Below are 25,640 nucleotides of genomic sequence, written 5' to 3'. Positions count from 1 at the left end.
TCATTCTCGGTAATAATAACAGTCTTTTATGTCTATCCGAATATGATCACTAATAACTAAGTTGAGAGATCCCACGGCTTCCACAGCGAGGCCTTCCCATCGCCTAGCCTTAGAATCATCTCGTCCATACTTAGTCTTCTGCTCCTTTCCAGCACCTGCAATTATTGCAGATGTTAGCTCCAGGGCAGGTATCCAATATCTAAGAAGCAAAATTCTTTATCATATTCACTTCAATCACAAACATAGCTAGGTTGGAGAGGAATTGTCGGCACTCTCTCTTCTAGTGCCCCTTTTCTTGGAAATGCATGCAAACATTATTTGCCTACGACCACTTAGAATCGCCAACTTCCCTTTCCCTTTGCCTATTCCTATGGGAGCAGTAGGGGCACTCAGAGTGCAAACATTGTTGGAATGGGTGACCAAAAGCTAATTGGATTGACAGTTTTGAGTATCATTCAATCAATCATTATTTAAGCCGACGAATATCATAAGTATTTGTCTTCGACACATGTATCTGTTATGCTTACCAAATTAGGTCAAGCACTGCTTTGACATCACAATAGATGCCCACAGACCACTTTAAGAACCGTGCAACAGTTGGACTGCGCATTGATGGCGGTGATTAAACCAACTACTAATGATTGGATTTGAAATATTTCAAGTCGAATATCTCGAGACTGGGCATTAAGAGCCCTATTGAGACTTGCATTAAGAGTCGCATTCATTTGATGAGTGCCGTGTTTCATCAGCGACAGAAGTGGGACGTTTATGCTATCTTAGTAGGTCGATTGGCTAGGGGATCATCATATGAAAGCCTTGGAGGTTTTATCGCTATGACTCGAATCCTTGGGTCCGATAGTGTGGGAGTAGTCCTTAGACTTGAGGAATCAAGACAGTCACGTGTATACGATGACTATATCTTGGGTTTGTGTGAGAGGTGATCGTATCTCAGACATGATCATCATAAGCTTTGCCTAGTGCAGTCAAAGTATGTAGTGAGGACGGTGCATTCCAAGAACAAGATCCATCCCCTGTTAAAACGTGACACAGGTATCTCTTATGCACTTGGAGATGCATCTATGCTATATAGTGTTAGAAATGGTGATCAGAAAGCCAATTGGATTGGCGGTTTTGGAAACCATTTAGCAATCTTAATGAATGTGATATTATCTTGATGAATGTAGTAAGAATTCATCCATGGCACCGTGTATTTGTTGTGCTTACTATTTATGTTGAACAGTGTTTTAATGTCACAATAAATGCCCATAGACCAATTGAATAACCCATGTAGTTGGGCTGCGCATTGGATGCCAGCTATGAAACCAACTTCTGAGGGTTGGTCTGAAACGTTCCATGTTGAGGACCTTGCGACTGGGCATCGAGAGTACTATAGAGGCTTGCACAAAGTATTGCATTTATTGGATGAGTGTCGTGTTTTATCGGCGACAGACATAGGATGTCTATGCAATATTAGTGGATTAGTTGACAAGATTGTTAGCTGATTGAACTGACTTGCAGGAATCGTCAGATGGAAGCCTTGGAGGCTTGGTCGTTAGGCCTTGAATTTCCAGCTCCGATAGTACAAGATTAGTCCTTGGACTTTAGGAATCATGGCAGTCGCATGCATATGATGGCTATATCTTGGATCTGGCAAGAGACGATTGTGTCTTCGATATGGTCATTATAAGTCTTTTCCAGTGTAGTCGGATTATATAATGGATATATCTCCTATGCGCTTTGAGATGGTTTACACTCTCTAAGTCTATGGTCATAGCGATTGATCAAATAGAAAATAGTTTCCTTTGCCGATCGATAGAGTAAACGCATCTTAGATATTTAGCATAGTTGTCTGGTCTAGAATGGGAACCGATGCACAATTCTATGCCCTACACTAAGGCCGGAAGATGGTCGACGAAAGAACCATACCTGTATGGAACTCAAGAGCCTAAAAGTTCATGCCAACATTCACCTAGTCTCTAGTGCCATGGACCGTTGCTAGACGGCCACCCATGGTGACGGGCGTTTTTGATTAATGAATAATTAAAAATAATTAATTAAATTAGATTTAATTAATTATTTGTGTTGGACATATTGCCCAAGTCTAGATGATGGTGAACCTAAAGAGTCACACACAAATCACTATGGAATTGGTGGAATTAATTTGGAATTAATTCGAGAAGAAACAAATTAATTTAATTGGATTAAATTAATTCAAGGATAATATATATAAATGATTGGATCATTTATTTAATAATTCATTTGATGGATGGCTCAGGAATTAATTAATTGAATTAATTAAGTTTTGGGCTTAACACCTTTAAATTAATTGGATTAATTTAATTGATTTGGATTTTTTGGACTTAGTTGGGCTAAAATTAATTTAATTACTTATTGTCCAATAGCCTTTGGTTGGACTTGATTTAATTTGATTAAATCGAGCCAGGTGCATATTTGAAGTCCAAGCCCCTTTGAGCTTGGTTGGAGCAAGTTAAGGAGGAGTTGAAACTCCTCACCATAATGAAGATAATGGAGTGGTTATTTTCATCATGGTTGAAGGTTATGTGCATGTGTGTGTATAGGTTGTCTTGGAGGCAAACTTGGTGGTTATTGAATTTTGAATTCAATTGTATGTATACAAAAAGTACATACATATCATGAATAACCAACAATAATAGCCATGAAATTTTGCTCCCTTTTTCTCTCCAAAATGTTCTCCGTTTCATTCTATATTGAATTGGATTCAATTTAGAACATAAAACATTCCAAAAGCACTAATCAATAGTGTTTGTTCGGAGTTGTTTTTTCTTCTAGTTGTTTGTTTTATCTAGCAATAGAACAAGAACTATATCTCTTCTTTAGTGTGGTATGGACAAATTAGATGGATTTTAATTTGGATCCAAAAGTAAACGGGAGAACGTAAAGGGAACAATGCACGTTGCTGCTCAACTATAGAAACAAAAGGTAAGGTTTCAATTTTGTTTCTATGTTTTTGTGTAATATTATGCTTTTGACAACCAACGAACGCCAGGGAATTTCATAAGGAACACCCTTTTGAACCGATTTTTAAAATTTTTATTTAACGCTTCCGGCACATTCTCGTACCATACCGACTCTTTCATATAGGTGGCCACATTTCGTTAATCGAATAGCAAAAAGAGGTTCCTATGTCGAGCAATTTGGCGCAACGCGATCTCAAGTATTAAGCATAAACGCCTAGTCCAGGATGAGAACTGATACCCATTTCGATGCCCTAGACTAAAATCGAGAGACGGTAGACGGAAGGACCGTACCCGTATGGACTCGACAGCCTAAAAGTTCACATGGATATTCGCGTGGTCTCTAGTGCCATGGACCGTTGCTAGATGGCCATCCATGGTGACGGGCTTTCTTGATCAAGGTTGATCAAGAATTATTAATTAAATTAGATTTAATTAATAATAGTGTTGACACTAGCCCAAGTCTAGCTAAAAGGTGAACCTAAAGAGTCACATACAAATCACCGAGAAGGGACGAGGAATTAATAGAGAATTAATTCCATAAGTAATTGAATTACTTATAAATAAGAGGGATCCATTGGATGGATAAGCCCAAGAATAAATTAATAGGATTCATTTATGATGGGCTTGTCTTTATCATTTAATAAATTGGACTTATTAATTAATAAAGGCTTACGAGCTTATATATTTAATTGAGTTAAATATATGATGGACGTAATTAAGTGGGCTTTAGTTAAATTGGATTTAAATAAAATTATTGGGTCCTGTATTTTAATTAATTAAAATCGGCCCAAGCCCCTTAATTAAATTGATGGAAATGATTAAAAAAGAAAATTATTGACTAACAAATTCACTTTTGGAAAGTGTCATATAAGTCATCCTTTATCTCGAATAAAAGATTCAATTACCTTATCGATGATTAAATGAACCAAGACAAATTTTAATGCATCCATATAAGGTATGTATATGTGTATTAGTTATTTGGAATAACTAACAAAAAATACATAATACACAAAATAATTTCCTACACCTTAACTCCACATCTTGGCCGCCTCTCTTGTATACACACTTGGTGTGTATTTTTTTCCCTAATTTTTTTCTAGAAAAGAGGATTGAGGGATCCCAAATTTCAATGTGGTGTGGACGCAACTTTAGAGGGCTTCTATGTGGAAGCCTTGCGTGAACGGGTCAAATGAAGGAGATTCAAAATAAATCAAATGAAGAGATAATTCTTGATTTACGATTTATATATCTCTTGTTTTTCATTAAACCCTAGCCCTATTTATTTTACTGTTATATCTGCATAACTATATCGAACTCCCGGGAACTCCAAGGGTACACCTCTTGAAACTATAGTTTTATTATGTTTCATTTTAATTTACATAATTTTATATTACCGCTTCCGCTTGCCTGCTCAAGGGCCGATCCACTCGCATTATTAGAGCCCGGTTTGATGTTGATGCTATGATCTTTTTTGAATAAGCATGACCACATTTTTTTATTGTGTTTGAAGAATGATCTGTTTTTGCTTATTCTTGAATAATTGTATGAGAAAATTAATTTATTTAATTTTGTGGCCGCTGGGCCGGGCCATTTTTCACAGTTTTCTAGAAAATTGAATTTTCCAATTGCTGCATATTTTTTGAAAAACATTAATTTTTGCTGATTTAGTTTGGAGAAAATTGGATTTTTTAAAAACTAAATTCCTTTAATTAATTTGGTTTATTTGTGTGCATTGGATGCACGAGGTTTAATTAATTAATTTGATTTATTTGCCTGCATTGGATGCATGAGGCTTTATCACCCATTTAAGTTGCAAATTTTTAACTTATTGTTTTATGTGTATAATTGTTCATCGTGATATTGGAAATCGTGATATTTTTTGGGATGTTCATTTTCTTGTCTAGCATGATTAAATATTATTATGTGCTAGAATGAATGTGAATGGATTCTCACGCAGGCCTAGACCGCATGTATGTCTTTTAATTTTTTGTTGGGTGGGCCCGTGTGCCCTTGTGATTTTATTTTCTCCTCCCTCCTCGTTTTTAGCCTTGGAATAATAAGACTTTCTATCTCCCTCCTAATGTACTCCCCTGGACTTCTGATCAGGGTTTCTTTTTAAATTTCAATGAGAGTAGTATAAGACTTTTTAGTGAGATTTCTTTTTTATTTTAAGCAATCCCATGGAGAAGAAGGTCCACTAAGGATGAGGCCCACGGAGAGGACGGCCTATGGAGATATCACAAGGCCCATCTATATGTTGATGGGTAAAATATTTTGTAATAGCATTGGACCACCCTAGACTGACCATAGACTAACTGCGGGCTCAGTGGGTCACATAGGTTGTGCTTGTGATCATCCAACAGGGGTATGCTAGGTTTCATTGCAGCGATCCATTTATTTAATGCTTTCAACAATTGATATTTATGAATGTAATGTTTTCGATGTGATGAGGTCTCAGTTAAACAACTCATAATTAACTCTCACTTGGTTTGACCAAGTTGAAGTGTTAGGGCCCATAAATGGACTTGGATCAAAATGGTTTCATTTGTCCAAGGTTTCCAGCCACAATAATGTGGTGAGGAAGCTGTCAATACCCAAGTGCGGTCTCACGAGTCATGGCACATTTGGACTAGAGGCATGCTACACTATTATTGTGAACAAATGAACACGCTCACTGTTTTCCTATTTCATGAGTCATGGGGGGCAACAGTTGAGATGTGATTTGATTGATAGGTTGAACATGACACTAAACAAATATTAAGCTCATAAATAGACTTGGATCGAAATGGCATTTCAATCTGTCCACGCTTTCCGTCCATAACAATATTATGAGGAAGCTACCGCTATCCAAGTGTGGTCTCACGAGTCGTGGCACATTTGGAATAGAAGGCAAGCCGCATTATTGTTATTAACAAAGGAACACACTCGTTGTTTCCCTGTCTCACGAGTCGTGGGAGTGAAAATTGAGGATGATTTGATTGATGGGTCGGGCTCAACACCGGACAGCATGATTCCTTTGGAATCCTCAATATCATGCTAAGAGGTGAGGCAAAATATATTTGGAATCTCATGGAATGAGAATGGCATCGATTGCCTCCCATAAGGCTTTTTTCCATGTGAATCATAAAAGCGGGGTATGGTAAATTGTTCTTGTGGATCCCAAGCCCGCTAGGAAATGATTTTTTGGAACCCCACTTGAGACTGGTGGGATTTAGTAGAAATAGTGGGAGTAGTTAGCGACTAAAAATCGAGTCTTAACTCAAACTCGATATTGCTATAATCTACTTACTGTTTTTGGTTAGCGTTTAGAATACATGTTTCGGATACGGTTTTTCAATTTTTCTTTATTTTGAGATTTATTTAATGGAACACAATAAATTTAAATTGACTGCAAAAATTAGAGGATTGTCCACGATTTCCAAACCGAGGCTTATGTCATGGAAAGGTCACTTCCATCGGACTTGCGGAAGGAGTCATTCTTAAGAAGCGTTTGATGTTCGGTATTAAGGCATAAAGACAATCGCAAGGTCCAAAGTATCATACCTACTTCTATCATTCATGAGTTGTATGACAGGCTGGACGTTGATGGTTCAATAAATGCCCTACAAATCATTTTATGCGGCTTGGAACCAGCATATTGGATATGCTGCGACGGAAGTATTTTTTGAAACCTAGATGACTGGAGGTCGTCTGTACACAAACATTGGGCCCAGTGGACAAGCTCTAAGACCCCAATGTTGATTTTGAAAGCAGATGTACATTGACGTAATCCTCGGTCCCTTCATCCCTCCTTCAACCTATTTATCACAAACTCTAAATGGGCTTAAGAAGACCATTTCATGAGTTGATAAAATGATTGAAACAATACGAGCCAGTGATTGAAAAATCTGCGCCGTCGGTATTGGACTTGGAGGCTTCAACCTCAAAAGCGAAAGGCAAGGGAGCCAAACGCCACATGAGAAAGAAGGATGAAGCTAAGTCAGCCATTGCAAGCATTTTCAGTGTTCCTGTCGCCTTGATGGGCGAGGGTAGAAGGAAAATGGAATAATGGTTTGGCAGTCAAAATTTACTTATGATGTTTGCATAAAATTGCCAAAAGACATTATAAGAGGGAGGTCGTGAACTCCCCTTCACCCAACTATGGTATTTGTTGAGAAAACATAATTACTGTTCTTATTCCCAAGTGTTGGACACTTTCTCTCGAAACGCATTTCCGCAAATGGTTTGCAGAAATGAAAGGGAATAGAACGCTAAGTCAAGTAGTCTTAAAGCTAAGTAATGGCTAGGCCATTACTAGAAAAACAATAAGAGTAAATAGACTTAGCTAATAGTATTCATGTCAAAATAGTATACGATTATGTAACCCAACGTGATGAAGTTGTTAGTCAATTGTTGGATAAATTAGACTGCAAAACTTGATCAATAAATGATTCTTTTGAGTCTGTTGAGTTATTATCGTACTGCATAATTTGATTATGCATGCTCAAATAAATGACTAAAATGGATGGTCAAGAACATAACTTACGGAGAATGGCATGCATGAGCTAGGGCCATATCCCTCTAGATAGAATGAGTAGGTTGGTAGATTCAAAGAGTCTAGCCGCAGATGATTTGAGTTTACTAACTTGTGGATCCTTTTTGTGAAGGAAGAAAGTCGTGAGAGCACTTTGTGGGACAAAAAATGCTTGTAAAAAATGATCTATTGGATTGGATCCAAAACGGACATCTAGAAGTTACTAAATACACAAATGCGAGTAGAGGGTTCACAAGTCTAAGAACTTCTAGAAAGTTTGGAGAAATTAGACTTGAGGTGGAGAACCAAACTAGTTGTGGAGACAAACCCCTCGGTGGGATCAAGGTTACTTATGTAGTGGGAGTCCTTGAAACATTTGAAAATGAGAATGGAATTCTCATTCAGTGAAATTCCTTTGTAAGAGACGATGTTGAACTGTCTCTGGTAAGGGAGAAATTGAACCTTGATTGGAGATGATTTGACCGGTCCTTCACTGAACTAGTTGGGCTACTGGATATGGACTTCCGAAAAATCATCCAGTTGTAAGACATGGTGTTTTGTTATGTCGCAATCTAGACACCATATTTGATATGGAATGACAAACCTATGTCCTGCAAAAGTCTTGAGTATGAGGAATGGTCCTGCACACGTCAAAGGACTAGTGGGAGGAAAATTAGACTCGAAGTCTGATTTATATAGGTTCATTATGGAATAATGCAAACATCACTAGTAATCGAAACTTTAATTGATCATATCTAAAGTTCTCCAAAGGACGATTAGAAAACTCCGGTTACCCGATACGTACGAGTATCTGAAACCGTACAAGCAGAAGTAATGTAGGACATCGATCTGGATAAAGACTTGGAATTCAAACTAGGTTTGAACGTCCTACATACTTGTTTTGATAAGATTATGAGGTGCATGACTTGGTCAAGAACAAGGTGGAAGGTCAGTGCGAGCTCAATTGTGTTTCAAGTGTTTTAGATGTTAGGACGTCTCAATATTTGCAATGATAGAAAGACGTCTATGGAAGTCTAAAATACGAACATTGTTCCAAAAGTTCTCCATAGTAGGAATTGGATTCCTATTTAGTTATATGCTATCCAAGATTCAGTCATGGTGGACTAATGAGGGGCTTAGATGATTGACATCCCCTACATCTTTGCTGTAAGCAACACATAATGTTGTTCGGTGCACTGAACCCGATGTTGCTTATGTTTTTTGAACATAACAACAGACATCGAGTGTGCACTAACGTGGTAATAGACAGCTATTGAATGACTATATTTGATACCTGAATAAAGACAGAAGAAGAGCTCTTGACGCACATTAATGGAAAATATATTCTGATGGCTATAGGGATAGTAGCTTCCAAGATCATATCAATAATATTCAATCTCAAAAAGAATGTACATTCGAGATTTATGATAATGTGGTAATATTGGAAAAGTTCCAAATGGTATACCAAAAGGAACCTTATCATGAAAAATTGAATGTATTGCAATTTTAAAGCTATAATTGGAAAATGGTTAGGATCGAAAAACAACACCCGATTGTTGGATATAATAACAATTAATCATGCTAGATAAAAATAATAAACATCCCAAGTGATGAGTGTCGAAGTCACCAAAAATAATTCCTACAACACTTGTGAAAGTGGGAGTAGGGTCGAATCCACAGGGACTGGCTTTAAGTTGATTTCTTTAAGAGAAATAGAAAATAATGGGGGGAGATTTGATGGTAAAAAGAAATAATCAAAAACTAAATAAATAATTAAAAATACCTGACGAAGATACAAGAGAGAGATTTTCCGGTTAAGGCTAGGATCATGCTTGATTCTTGTGAGTTGATGATTGATGCAAGAATAAAACATGTGTAAACAAATAAATCAGTTATAGTGTTGGTACAACCTAACAACCTCACATTTCCTTACCTTTTTGTCAGCCAAGGTACGACCGTTGGCTAGATCCCTAATTAACAGACAACCCTGGGAACGTCCACAAGATTTAATCTATTAACAGCATTAAGAATTAGAAAGGCCTGATTCTAATCAACAAACTCCTACGAGGACAATTCGTTTAAACTAGATCATGCATTCCCCATAACATAATTAAATACTGTGACATAACTAATCATGCTACGTTGCCACTAAGTATTGAACTAAATAAACAATTACACGGATTTATAAAGTCCAATTAGCTAAGCAAACCTTCTTGATAATGAACAACCGGCCGAATCATTCATAAATCAGACGTTTGTAATTAAAGCACAGAGAATAACATGAATATTTGTTTGACAAGTGTAGAACGCAGATTAGATCTCACAACATAATGGGAATCAAGCAATCACCATACCTTAACCAGAAAATAAGGAATTTAGCCGGACATATTAATGGAAGAACACACTAGAAAGTGGAATTCCATTAATTCCGGTAGTAAAATAAAATAAAAGAGAAGAGATGAACAGAGAATTCTATAGAGTTCTAGGATAAAAACTGAATGTCTTCTAATGAAGAGATCCCCCCTATTTATAATAAAAGTTCCCTACGAATCTAGACGTAGTGGGGGGGATAGATACGTGATAAACTCTAAAAAGGTAAATAAGTTACAAGAGATAAGCTTTAAAGAATCCTTTCTAAATCTAAACACTTGATTCCTTTATCTATTGGGGAAATCGTTCGTGCTTATCCTTATCCCGAGTTGACTACTCCATTAAGCGTGGGCGCACTTTGTCAATTTTGCAGAAACGTCCTTGTAATCTTCCTTTTTGCTGAATATTCAATAAAATCACATAATTAGGAATATTTTGGCTTAAAAAGGAAGATTAAATTGCTATAAAATCATTATAATTGCAGAGTTATGACCAAGAAAAACAACATGATATTGTTCCAAGGGCAACCAATTGTGCTGCAACAGTGGGAACCGAGAATGATGTTGCGAAAATTAAAACATACACAGGTCCCAGCTTTGATAAAATTGAGACATTTGCCGTTAGAATTGTGGATGGAGGAAGGGCTGATCAAGGTGGCCAGTGGAATTGGCAGACCCCTATACCCGGATGCGATTACAAGAGCATGCACGAGATTGGATTTCGCTCGTGTATGCGTGATGCTAGATGTGAGTTCTAAATTACCAAGGCATATTATCGTCATGTTGCCCAACGAGGAAGGAGGAGAAATACCATGCAAAATTGATGTTGAATATGAGTGACTACCTCCTAAATGTGCAAGTTATATGACTTTAGGTCATACGACAAAGGTTTGTGCATTCACCAAGCTGTCCAACCAAGCTAAACCACTGGTCTCTGTCTATGTTTCTGAAACGGTACCTGCAAGGTTACAACCAATGCAGCCGACTCAAGGGGTGGACAACCAGAGAGAGGGATGGGAGCTTCCTCGCGTGGAGTGCAGCATTCCTAAAATGGGACTTGCGAGGCCACCACCTATGCATGACCAAGAGAGAATACCACCAACTCAAGAGATGGACAACCAGCGAGAGGGACGAGAGCATGATCAAGAGAGAATGCCGCCGACTCAAGGGGTGGACAACAAAAGAGAGGGATGAGAGCTTCCTCGTGAAACAAGGTTGAGTCGTGACGAAAAGGGTAAGGCAATTGCTGTGTATAATACGTTTGATGCTCTACAAGTCCTAGATAATGCAGAAGCTACATCTCGAGGTCATATACCAAGACCGGAGACTGGAATACAAACATTACATCAGGTGTTACCTCATTTGGAAGGAGAGCAATCTCAGACGATTAAAGCACACAGAATGAACAGCCACCACCATGGCGTTAGTAATAGTCGAGGATATTAGAAAGCGAATTCATGGCATCACCTTGCCTAGATCAATCAGTACACGAGCTTTATTTAGACTGTGGTGTATCCCTTGACCTATCAAGGGAGACACCGTTGGATGATGGAAATTGTTTTAATTTTCTTTCTTTCTTTTTACTTAATGCAACTTACCTAGATCTTTGGAGGATCTCTAGATCAAAATCTTGACATGGACGGATCCGAAATGGAAGCGGAGAGGAATCAACACTTGTAGCTGAACAAGAAAGACAATGAGGGTAAATTTCATTTACTTTAATGCTTCTCATTTTTCTTATATTTTTCTATGGTCTTTGTTTTTTATTTTACACTGAACCTTCGGTAAAAGATCATGGGTACACCCCATTATTGGGACTTAATTGTTTGTTTTAATTATAATTATTTTATTTTTCGCGCTTACGCCATGCTTCCCGAGCCGATGCAGTCCCTTCAACATTAGGGACCTTCAAGATCGACAAAGGCCTCCATTCTAATGAAATTACCATATAAGGCTTGCCAAGAGACTTTCTGAAGTAGTATTATGGAGAAGCTTATTGAAGAGATTGTACTATTATTTATTTTGCCTAAGTACCTAAGGTATCCAAGATACTTTTGTATTTATCGACAACAACAAGCATTCTTCACTAACAGAAGCACTACTTTGTCTGTTGGGACCATAGTCTGTCACTATTTCAATTTTGGTATGTGCGGCCACTGCATACCGTAGATCATATTTTAGATCAAGGGTGTACATAAAATCCTAGAACCTCCCAACACATATAAGTATTGGCTCTCCCGCATCAGGTACAATTTTCGCTACCCAAAATCTTAACACTCATTCTCTATGAGACCTTGATCCTCATATTAGCTTGAATGTTGGAGAGCCATCATTGGAACCCATCTTGATTGGCCTTAACACTCTCTTGTTTTGCAGAATTTGGCACACCTCTGAGAGCATATTTGGAGTATTAGCATAGACCTTAAACATTCAATATACTTATGGCAGACACCTTACTAAATGTTCTAGGTACAACAATATTATATATACGCATATAATTTTATATATATGTATATACATACACACTAACACATATATATAAAAAAATATCTTTAAAAAAATAATTAAGAGTTATCATTGTAAAAGTGAAAATTTATATAGTTCAACAAACTTATAACATATTACTGGATACTAAAATTTAAGTAATGTGATCTCAGAGTAATTTTATTAACTCAAAGTAATATATGAAACATTAAAATTTAAATTTAATGACACAATTAATTAATTTATGTACATAATAAGTAATATTAATATACACTTTAGTGAAATAAAAAAGAAAAAAGAACATTTTTGTTTTTATGATAAACTAGAAATTTTCATGTTTCCTCTTGATGTAACAAATTAATTCACATAGTAAATATTTGACGAATCAACAAAAACACTTGAAGGAAACACAAAATATTTCTTTTAGAGTGTTCAATCTAAATCTTTCGAGATCTTTTAACGCCAAATTAGGCTGGTTGGACAAGCATTTGAAGAAATATGGTACTCAAGTAAAGAGACATTACTTATAGTTCAAAAGCAAGGGGTTATTAGCAATTTATCCCCCTGTGATATTAAAAATGAGCACATTACCCCCCTATGAAAAAAATATAGTAATTTACCCTCCTGTAATTTTTAAAATGGAGCAATTTACCTCCTTATACAGGGAGTAAATCGCTATTTATTTTTCATAGGGGATAATTTGCTCATTTGCAACATCACAAGGGGTTTGCTTGCATTTTTTTTCAAAACCAAGTATATAGCTTATACCGTTTTGGTGGGAATAATAGTTGTAAAAAGGTTGTGAGTTAAGCTGTTTAAAGTTGGAAGTATTTGAAGCAAAATTTAAAAGTGAAGAAAAAAAAAATGGTTGAAATTGGACTGTTTGGATAAAGAACTTTACACTTTTTCAAATAAACTGCAGAAGTTGGAAGGGATCGCTACTTATACATTTGGACGTAAATCAACTTAATTTTTAAATAGTTTAAAATCAAAATTTCTAAAGCATTTTTCTACGAATCTTCAGCAATATACTAATAAAAATTTATTTTAAGCTCTTGCAAACACCTAAATTATGTATATTGAGGCAATCCAGTCATGAACACATAGATATGCATTTTTTTCCTATATATGCACTTTTGCCAAAATTGTACTTTTAGTTACATAAGATAGGGAATTCAATACTTTTAGTCATCTACTTTAAATAAATATCAAAATGATCCCAAAATTCAAAAAGTTCAGAATATTTAGTCCACTGCTGTATGAAATTTTCAAAAATAGTCTCAAAATGAAAAAAACTCGATACATTTAGTCCTCTACTTTATGAGATTTATGGGAATAAATGTATCATGTTTTTCCAATTTTCGGACCATTTTGAAAATTTTGTAAAGCATATGACTAAATTTTTTGGGTTTTCAAAATTTTATAAGTATTTTAAAAATTCCGTAAAATAGAAGATTAAAAGTGTTGAACTCCTATCCTATGGAACTAAAACTGTAATTTGGGCATGCACTATTTTGTAATTCAAGAAAGGAGAGACTAAAACATTCCATCATAGCTTAGTTGAATTTCAATTATGATCAAGATGAAAATGAAACTAGCCCAACTCTTTAATTACTCAACACTCAGTTTCGAACCCTAGAATTAGAGCAAACAAAACCTTCAAAGAACGTTTGCATGAATGACTGGACATTGAATGCCCTTATATCAAAACTTATCTACTTTTGCTGGGTTTAGGTCAATTTGTAGAAGCAATTTCTACTAACAAGAAAAATCCGATATCCGTTGCTACAACAACACTTCAAATAGAGAACTAGACACCCGGAGTCCTTCTCACCCCAACCAGCTTCTTTTGGAGGATTTTCAATATGAATTTGAAATTCTTCATACAACATAAAATCGAATAGGAAATTGGCGTAAACTGATACGAAAAAGCAGGTTCCTAGATTCATTAAAACGAGCATATGTGGCACATTCACTATATATGAACAATTAATTTAATATTTTTTAAAAAATAATGATTATATTAAAAATGGGTGAATAGAAATTTACCCCCTGTGATATTGAAAATGAGCACATTACCCTCTTATGAAAAATATATAGCAATTTACCCAATTTACCTCGTTATATAGGGAGGTAAATTGCTTCATTTTAAAAATTGTACAGGGGGGGGTAAGTTTTTGTATTTTAAAAAAAAGAGAGGTAAATCGATATTTATTTTTTCATAACGGTGGTATTTTGCTTATTTGTGATATCATAAAAGGGTTGCTTGTATTTTATCCTATTAAAAATATATCAATTAGATTAATTAAATATAAAGAAATAAAAAAATGAGAAATAATACTGAGAAGAATGAGAGAAGAACAAGAGATGTAGAAGTTCATAAGAGAAAATGGAAAGTTAAGAATAGATAGAATATAGAAAGTTGAGAAAAGAGGAAAAAACTAGTAAACTATTTAAAAATAAAAATTGACATGTCAATAAATTGAAGACACCAATAGGGTGCTTTCTAATTATATAGAGGTATAGATACATGCAATCAACCACAAGAATGTTACTGATTTAAATGTACATGCTGAAGCTAACCTTAAAATACTCAAATATTCTTAAATACAGGTAAACAAAATTTAGGACTTATTTAAAAATAAAAAATTGACAATGCCAACAAATAATATTGTGGAACATAATCATAGTGTTTGGATTCGTTCTTGAGTGTTTTGTTGTGTTTTGTGGAGATAGAGAGCGAAAAACAAAGATAAATAAGTGTGTTACAGAGATAGTATGTATTTTGGATTTGTTTTTATGGATAATATAAAATAAGTATTGTATGTTTAATGTTGTATTTTGGGAAATAAAAATTACTGTTCATTATCAAATCATATTATATATATATTTATGTATATATGCGTATATGTATATTTACTATAATTTTCATGTTCGCAATCTTCTTCTACTCCATCACGTGGGATACTCTAAAAAATGGAGGAATACCGCCACCGGCCGTCACCTGCCGATTGCGATAAGAAACTGTGCTGTGGATAGTTGGCACTGCATCTGGATGTGGATGTGATTTTTGAATAATGTTTATGTTGGAACTTTCATGCATGCTGGATAAATTGCTGACCAATCTTTGTGTTGGAACTTTCTAGAAGTGGATGAGATTCTTGAACCATATTTCTCTTGGAATTTTCTTATTGTGGCTTCTTCAAGACTGGCATGGAGAAGTGGGAAATTCTGATAACGCCACTGCAGAATTTATGGTGTAAGTAGAGGATATGGCCGAGAGGAGGCGGCGAAGCAGTAGGAAAAAGGTTTGTAGAGCTACAAATTATGTGCATTATGTTTGGTTTTATATTTAGAGTGTTTTGTTTTGTTTTGGGAGATAAAGCGAACAAAATAAAGATAAATAAGTATGTATTAGAAATAGTATGTAAGTTTGGATTTTGTATTTTAATATAACATAAATAGTGTAAAATAGGTGTTGTAAGTTTGGTTTTGTATCTTGGAAGAAAAAATTCCTGTTAATTGTCAAATTATATTTTTTATATGAATTTATAATTAGGGTTATTTAGATTTTAGTATCAGAACTATGGTTGTTTAACACTTTAACATCTAAATATTTTTTTTTGTGTCAGCTTACCATTTCAACTTTATAAAATTTGGCACTTTGTAATTATAAGTATTTCCCACCATTTGTTTTGTTAAAAACAAAATCACATGAAATGAAAATGTGATACTTAAAGGTTATATAATGTGATATTTTTTACATATGAACAGTCTGTAGTAATTTTTTCCGCATAAAGATCAATACAATGACTATCATATATGGGAAAATGCACATTTCACAAAGTTGAGATGGTAAATTGATACAAAAAATAAATTTCGGTGGCAAAGTATAAAACTGGACATAGTTCATATGGTAAAATATAATTTACCCTTATAATTATATATATTGTTTTACTTGTAGGTGGATTGAACTGTATATATTATTGTATATATAGTTTTGTATGAAAAATCATACTCAGTTTATGTTTTATTTCATAAATAGTAAATATATATTTAATAAATAGTTTTATGCACATTGGTATCGGGCTAAGAATTTATTTTGATGTTTTATTCGAATTACTAAATTTAAATAGACTGCTTCAATAAATATTTGATGAATTTATTTAAATAATTTAAGATTATAAAGTTTTTTATGAATTAGTAAAAACACACAACCAAAGTATGTTATTTTAAGACCTCATTTTTTAATAAATATTATATATTTAAATTAATTGTAGCATGTTTATAAATAGAATGGATTTAAGTTAGTTACACTATATCTATAAATATGTATAGATTTAAATAGAATAGAGTTCATGAATTGTTCCAAATTGTAGAATATAACAAATACATTTCTCTCTCTTTATTTCTTTGTTATATTACAGAGTTCCACCAAAGAATGCAGGGAGTGAGAAGAACTCTGATTTCTAACCTAAATTGGGCTGCAGGAGAGCTCAAAAACCACTCAGCAGCGGTCGTAACTTTTCCACCAAAAATATGTTGAAGACGGGTGAAACTGCCACCACCACCACAAGAATACCCAGCAAATCAATTACCACTACTTGGTCTTTGCCATCAATTTTTGCCACAGCTGCAGTGCTTACCACCGTGATTTGAAGCTCCAGAATCAGCTTCTTCATAAACAAGGGATGCTCAAGGTAACATATTTTTGGTTGAGTGCGTTCCCCCACCATCTCTGGTGGAACGAGTTGAGCACAGAATGTGGGCAATGGCGGTTTGAAACCTGACGAAGAAACATGAGGACGGTTGGACGAATGATGATGGGAGAAAAACGTGAGCATGTACTTAAATGAATTTTGTATATGATGTTGAGAAACAAGGAAAAACCCAAAACAAAACTAAATACACACAGTCCAGGTGAATTAAATCCACCCAAACATGCCTGTTTTGGTTTATCTCGGAGATGGTTCGAAAATTAATAAAAGTGGTGTGATACTGTAATCGTATTTATATAAACACCCACTCACTAAAAAGAAAAAGAAACTTACACAAAACCCCCTACTGTACGTATCTCTTTCAATAAATCTAATTCCTCAGACTTAACATTTTATAAAAATACACATATATCACAAAAGCTATATGAACATTTATATTGACATTAAATCTCATGGGATAAGTTAATTTTCCACTTTCATTTGTTACTTTGTCCTTTCACATGTTCTTATACATAAAATTTTTTTAGTACTACTAACGTTATTGAAGGCTTCAAAACATAGTGATAGAACTGCACAATGGCCAATACTAAAACAATATAATAAACAAAAATTACTGCGAATAGCAGAAACAATTTCAATAGCCCTTCAATGTATATCTTTATCTATCTATCTATATATATATTAACAATATACTTGGTTGGGACAATCTCCCAACAGTAATGTACATGAAGTCAAGTATAATTAATAATTACAAGTGCTATATACAACTCATACAATAAATCTAGAATACGATCCTCACTGTCCATTCTGAAGCAGTTGATTGGTCATCCACGGCACAAATCTACAACACCCACAATAAGTTGTTGGATTACATGTGAATCGACATGAAACCCTACGACAAGAGAAGCTCTCCAATATATGTACAAATATGTATATTACACTCTCAACTTTGACAAATGTTTTACGAGTGAATGCAATTTACTCCCCTGTGATATTGAAAATTAGCACATTACCCTCTATGAAAAAAATATAGCAATTTATCCATCTATACTTTTCAAAATGAAGCAATTTACCTCCTTATATAGGGAGGTAAATTGCTTCATTTTGAAAAACATAGGGAGGTAAATTGTTGTATTTTAAAAATTACAGGGAGGTAAATCGCTCTTATTTTTTTTTAACATAAACCACCTAGAGGTGGGGGGAGCTTTTCGGAGTCCCCAGTCCTTCTATATTAAAATGCACAAAATAGTTACAGCGGGGAGAGCTAGCTCCATAGAATTTCTAACAAAGCTATAAACAAGGAGTACTACTCCCTTAGAAATAGAGCAAACATTAAACAAGGAGTACTACTCCCTTACAACAAAAGACACAAACAGGTGTACTAGAGAAATTATAGCGAGTTAAATCGCTATTTGTTTTTTCATAAGGGTGTAACTTGCTCATTTGCGATATCATAATGGGTTACTTGCATTTACCCCAATGTTTTACTTATGATTTTTCAAGATCTGGCTATGTAAGGACCCCAATGGCGGCCACACTCCTAATTGTATATCCTCAAAGGCTTGTTATGTGAGGTGCGATACTGAAAAGAAGAGGTCATTGCAGATCTTAGTTAGAACTATTCTTATAGAAAACACAAACATATCACTGCAATTGCAGATATAAAACAAATATATGTCATGAATTCGTAAACTCAGTACGTTGCATGCCTTATTTTTGGTTTTAGAGCAACTAAGGTGCGTCTTGTGTTCTATAGCATGCCATATCAAGTATTCTTTTTGCACGTAAGGGTCAGGGCTCATAAAATAGAAATCAACTAATTTGTTCAGTAGATAACTAAAAGGACATGTAGCATGAAATGAAATTTTCACATAATATTTGGTTTCAATTTTGCTTCATCTCCTAGATGGGCCAAAACATGGACAATGTTTCCCTTAATTTGGTTTGAAAGTTTTGGTAGTGTTTTGAGATGTTTTGAAATAGTGCCTTTTTTGGTTTTTGTCAAAATAAGTCTACACTAATTATACGCCCTAGAACTAAAAAAAATTATATACATACTCACACAAATATATAAATATATATAAAAGAAATATGATTTGTTAGTTTTTATTTCCTACTATAGAACACCAAACATACCATACTTATTTTATATTATCTCCAAAACCAAATCCAAACATACACACTATCTCTAACACATACTTATTTATCTTTGTTTTTCTCTCTCTATCTCCACAAAACACACAAAAAAAAGTTAAAAATGAAACCAAACATAATGTTAGATTTTCTGCAAAACATTCGGCAAGATTATCAACATCGAGCAACAAAATCAAATTTATTAAAAAAAATAAAAATAAAACAAGGTATAGATTACCTGATTTGCTGCAGGAGGCCTTCTAGGGGTATTATTAACGTGGTCCAGTCCAAGATATTGCTCCCAAGAAACAAAAACTGCTTCTCTGCAAAGTCAAAACATATTATGAAATTTAAGCGCATCTGCATGTAAATATTGTGACAGAGTGTGTCTGTGTGAGAGAGTGAGTAAGACCTGAAAATGGTCTAACAAAGTATCTGAGTCCTCCAAGTATTCTGCTTGACTAGGCGACACAAAAGCAAATCTCCACTGCATAAAAACGAGAAGATTCAAGCAGAAAGTAGAAGTTGTAGCATGCCTAACCACTTAAGCATCATACCATCATTTTCATTTAAAGTGATTGTAACAATTAAGCTTGGGCTGTAATACCTTGGAAAATTACTCATCTCGTACTTGCAACTTGTTCTGCGCACGAACCTTGATACGAGACAACGTTTTACCATCATTGATCATCAATAAAAATAGCTCGCCAAGATTGTTAATTTGTTGCCAGAAGCAAAATGAATATATAAGAATTAAAAGTAAGAAAATGAAAGAGATGCACTTGCAGTTGAATTAGAGAGGTAGAACGAGTATAAATATTTGAGGAAAACTATGAAGTAACGAACTGAAAATACTACCGTCTGGTTTTGAGCATCCCCATGCATGAAGTGACACACATGAATCAAACATTTACTTTGGCGAAGAAATTTCTCTTCCTCTGGAATTTGCAATGAGAAATTATAAAAGTGCAGAAATTGTTGATATTAAAGATGAACATACGGGGAAGCCAATTTTAAAGGAAAAACTGTCATAACCTATCAAAGACACAGTACTAACATGGAAGCAATTAGCAAGATATTTTCTGTTATGTGTATCACCTGAAAAATGGAAGAAATTAGCAAGATATGTATAGAGATAGAAACAGACCTCCTCTGCTCGTAAACTCCAGCGATTGTCATTTATTGCTGTCATCTTATCACTATCAGGATAAATCTGTAGAAACTTGCACTTTCAACAACTTGAAAAAATAAGCATAGAAGGCTAGACAAATCTTAGAATTCTAGGAACACACACACGCACACTCCCGGTAATAACTTGTCAGCTATATTACCTTCTCCTTGAGATGTTCAAGCACATCACCAATAGTGCTTTGCTTTTGCAGCCTACTATTGTAAGTTTCCAACTATATATGAAAAACAAATAAGATATTTAATGTTTGCTAAATATATAATATATTTGCAAGTCTTGCATATGTATGCACTTGTATAGGAGCATAAAGTCCAATTATGAATGAATACTCACTTCAGAGTTTGCCGCATAGCTAAAAGCTAGTTTGAGGATTCTCAACTCTTGCAATTCTGGCAGAGGTATATCCACTACTTTAAAGTACAGAATATCAGAAAGCTGAACAAGAAAGTGTGCTTTGTTAGTTTCACACCCTCATCAAATGAACCCCGACATAGAGTTGTATGAATACATACTTGGTCGTAATGTAGCAAAATGTCTAACAAGTTTTCTACTCCTCGATATCTTATAGGATGAGATTTTGGTCTCTAAGAGTAGATATTGTGTGATGTAAACCGTAGTTTGGACAGATCATCGACGACGAGTTGGTTCGCTACTTTTTTAACAACTTCATCATTTGAATCAAGCCTTGACCTTCACAATTAGTATAGCAGTGTTAAGTGGATCAATGTTACCAATCATAACATAGGAAATTACACTCTAGAATTAAAAGTCTGTCTTCTATTGAACTCACAGTTGTAAACAAAATTCATCATTTTCGGGCCATTCCAAGGAGCAAAAGTGGATAACCTGCAGAACAACAAACCAAAAATGTCAGGATATATTAGATGAAAGTTAGAAGCATCACATCATTGCTTTAACAAGAAGGCAGTTACAAGGAAAAAGAATAGTTTTAGACTTAGAACCATTATTTTGGGGTTACACGCACATGCACACTAAGATAATGCGAATCAAGACCAGGTGCAAGAGAAAGAGCAAAGATATTAAAGAACTGTGGAAGATAATATGATGAGATCGCTCGATAATATTATACTCTGATATAATTCATTGTTTCTCGGAGGTGACAATGTACAAATTTTATATTTTGTGTACTTTTAAGCACATAATAGCATCAAATACCAAAATACTTCAATAGGTAAAACCTTTTGTAGTCAAACAAATAATACGGGCTGGGAAAGTAATTAATTATGCTTTGTTCAGGTAATTAACGTATGCAATAGTCAATATGCGGCACATCATCGACTATGTGATAAAAGGGACCATTTAAAAGAGGAGAAATGCAAAGAGAGAAAATAAAAGAGAAGTCGAAGAGAAATAAAGCATACAAACATAGTCATCACACTAAGATAACGAGAAACAAGGAGGAAGAGAGGGAGAAATAAAAAGGGGATGAATTTCAAAGAATCGTGGAAGATAATATAATGACATATGTTGGGAATTTATCCATAAAGTGATGAAACCAAATGAAACAATAACTACAAAGATAATGGTGGATTTGATAACCCTTAATACAATAATTTCAGATCAATGAATAAAGAAAGAATAACATAAAAATAGCCATATAGAAAGCAGTAAAGTAACTGGTTCAGGAGCCAGATCCGGCAACCGAAAGCCCAAGCACCACCACAGGCCGATAACCCTCATGGTTGCAAAAAACCCACAAAGTCGCCAAGACACAAAGACCCACAACGAGACCACTTAGGCTTCATTTAGAATCACTCAGAATTCCACTAAAATGTTTCTTTCACACTAAGCAAATATTCTCATGAAGTATTTCACGAAGAGAGGTTTTAGTTTTGTTGTTGTTCTATCTCTTTCAAACCACAGAATACCAATATATATATATATATATATATATATATATATATATAGAACACAGAGAACAGAGATAGAAAGACTTGAGATGATAAGAGATTTCCAAGTGCATTGAAAACACAGAGGAACAAAACCAGAGATATAAAGGAGGGAGAGGAAGAGGTGTCGGCTGAATAGTGGAAGAATAGGATTAAGTAGTGATTTAGGGTTAAGTGGAAGAAGGGTTGGGTGGGGGTGGGCCACGGGCCAAAAAATCCAACAACATCATTGGATAATATAACATTATACTCCAGAATGATTCATGCTTTCTTGGGGAGACAATGTACATGTTTTGTATTTTCTATAATTTTAAGTGAATAATTGCATCAGATATCCAAATACTTCAATAGGTAAAACTTTTTTATGAAACAAATAATATGGGCTAGGAAAATAATTTAACTACGCTATGTGATAAAAGGGACTATCTCAAGGAGGAGAAACACGTAGAGAAAAATAAAAAGATAAGTTTTAGAGCAAGCAAGAACGCAAATGTCTAATATGGTAGTGAAATAAATGGGTTGTTCATCTTAAGAGTGTTGCAGCATAGGGTGCTTGCAATAGCAAGCTCCAATGTGGCAAATACAAGTCTCATCTATATTAGCCCTCTTATTGCTATTTTTAAGTATAAAATTCAAGTAGAAACATAACGATTCATTTTCTAGGCGCGAGATATTGGATAAGCGTAAACTCGAGAAAGCTAGAGATATGGTTTTAGTCAAATGCAAAGCTACTATATGAAGTCTAAAATTATAAATAACTATCGATATGACACTACAAAGGGAACCTATAAAAGAGAATTTGAGTGAGAAGGAATTGTTTGAAAGAATAACAAGGACAACATCTAGTAGAGATATACTCTCATTAAAAATAACTAAAAGTTGAAGGTTAGAAGGAAGTATTCACGTGCATGCTCATCTGCACCTCGGTCCACATGGAGGAACGTATAAAGTGAGTTTTCACATAAATGCTCACTACCATCTATGTTGGGAGAGAGGAAGACATGAAGTGAGCTTGACGTAAATGCTTATCTGCATCTAGGTCTGGAAGGAGGAACCTGAGCTTGTCGTAAATGCTCATCCGCATCTAGGTTCAGAGGGAGGAAGACATGGAGTAAGTGTGACGTGCATGCTCATCCACATCTAAGTTCATGGGGAGGAAGGTGAGAAAAAAGTGAGCTTGTCTTGCATGGTAATCAGCGTCTAGGTCTAGATGGTCGAAATTAAAAAACATGTAAGTGTGACGTACATGCACATTCACGTCTAACTCCGGAGTGAGGGAACTGAAAAAAAGTAGTGAGCATGATGTGCATGCTCTCCCATGTTTAGGTTTGTTGGGAGGAAGGTTGAGAGAGAAGTCAGCTTGACTTGCATGCTCATCCATGTCTAGGTACGAAGGGAGGAAAGTACGAGAGGTTTCAAAATTCTCTAAATTCGAATAAACAAAAAATTGCAAGAAAGTTCAAATTTGTACACGGTTTTCAGTCTCATTAAATGAAACCTCCTTCAAAAGAGTTTTTGGTTCAAGGACAGAGAATAACTTGGAAACGCCCAACAGATTTAAAATATTCCTACAAAATTAACAACCAAGGGGAACAGAAGAAGAGGATTGGCATCTTCTGAGTGATGTGTTTACATTAAAGAAAAGCTCAAATATGAAGAACTGCTAGTTGTGAAAGAGGCAATTTCGAAAAACATTAATGAGCTACTGAAATGAACTATATGCCGAAAAGGTCCAAATTAGACTAATATGGATTATGTTTGATACTTTAGGAAAAGATATTCCCAGAATGCAGCAACACGATGACATATGAAACATGTATCTTGTAACTACAATATAGTGATTCTACCTAAGATGCAAATGCATACAGATAAATATTACTAATTAATATGAACACAATATTTATGAAAATGTACTTAAAGGCTATGCTGGTATTCAAGGAAAGATGGAATATCCGGGCAACGAAATAGCTTCCTTGTTTGAGCGGGCAGTGACTTTTGATACCAGACAATGTCCCCATCCTCTAGCTGCAATAAAAGAAACCGGAAAGTTATCAAAATACAATCTTTGTCCTGACAAGATACTTGTGCTTGTGATTTTCCTATACCTGGTTAGATGTAAATGTAAGTCCTGTGTCAATGTACGCACACATGACTGTGGGCCCAAACTTTATCTCCTGAGAAGCAAAATACATAAGATATCTTCACCACTTAAAATATATTTGGGCTTTATGTGAAAGATATCTTCAACATTTAAACTGTATATGTGCATTTTATGAAAGATATCTTCACCATTTAAAATGAATATCTGCATTATATTCCATATGCATAGCAATTTTTAAGTCCTTGTAAAGAAATTGCATCTAACATGGGTTTTGTTCATCTCCATGACATTTGACAGATGCAATAATAGCTCCATTTAATGGAAATAGTTGCATGTGGGTTTCATTTTAAGTTGCAGCTAACAACAATCTATTAGGATTGTTACCAGGATGTAGAAATAAGCAAATACTATCTCTTCCATTCATATATTGAAACAAACCTCGAAGAGTTCTATCTTTTCATCAGGAGCATAACCTTCAAGTTGATTTAACTTCTCTAGAATATCTGATGGCTTGTCATAGCTCTTGACAAAAAGTCTTACAACATATCTGGTACGAAATGAGACTGGATTAAAGGCCAATACCATTCTTTTATCTTTACTTTTCAGAGAATTACTCGTGTCTATCCTTTCTATAGATATTTACTGCACATATAACCTCATGGGAAACAAGGGAACAAGGAAAATACCTTAGCTCCCCTACCTCAGGCTCGTAAAGGTTAAAGAATAGTAAAATGTCATCACTTTCTTTATCAGGGAGAGGGTCGGCGCGCCAATCCTTAATCATAAATTTAATAAGACCAATGATGTAAAGAAAGGCCTTCAAAGCTCATTTACTGCATACATTTGGAATCATACAATCGTATGCCTGATATTCAAAATGTTAAGCATCTTCAATTTAGTACCCATGTAAGAAACTCTGAAGTGGAAACGGTGTAGATAAAGATCGAAAGCTGAGCCAATCAACAAACTCTAATCACGCCTTCCACATATGTTTCTATCTACAAGTTTTCTCTTTTTTTTAATACTTATATATTTTTAGTTTTACAGACATTTTATATAAATGGGATGATTATATTGAAATTTGATGTATTTATACATAAATTGTCTATAATTTGAAAAATTACATTTAGTAACAATATATTTTATTTTCATTCAATAATTTAATCCCTCTATTAGTCAAAATTCATAGAATTTTCTTATATATTACTAAAAGATATTCGAATG

At 34.8% G+C, this 25,640-nt stretch overlaps 1 pseudogene; it reads right to left on the bottom strand.

Moving 5' to 3' along the window:
• Positions 1-25,200, bottom strand: LOC148784374 (ubiquitin C-terminal hydrolase 13-like; annotated as a pseudogene).
• Between the last annotated feature and the right edge of the window lie 440 nt (positions 25,201-25,640).

This window comes from Sesamum indicum, linkage group LG13 (assembly GCF_026168435.1).
Source record: "Sesamum indicum cultivar Baizhima isolate 11 linkage group LG13, ASM2616843v1, whole genome shotgun sequence".
Classification (NCBI taxonomy): Eukaryota; Viridiplantae; Streptophyta; class Magnoliopsida; order Lamiales; family Pedaliaceae; genus Sesamum; species Sesamum indicum.
The sequence above is the reverse complement of the archived record's forward strand: the minus strand, read 5'-3'. Positions and strand labels throughout refer to the sequence as shown.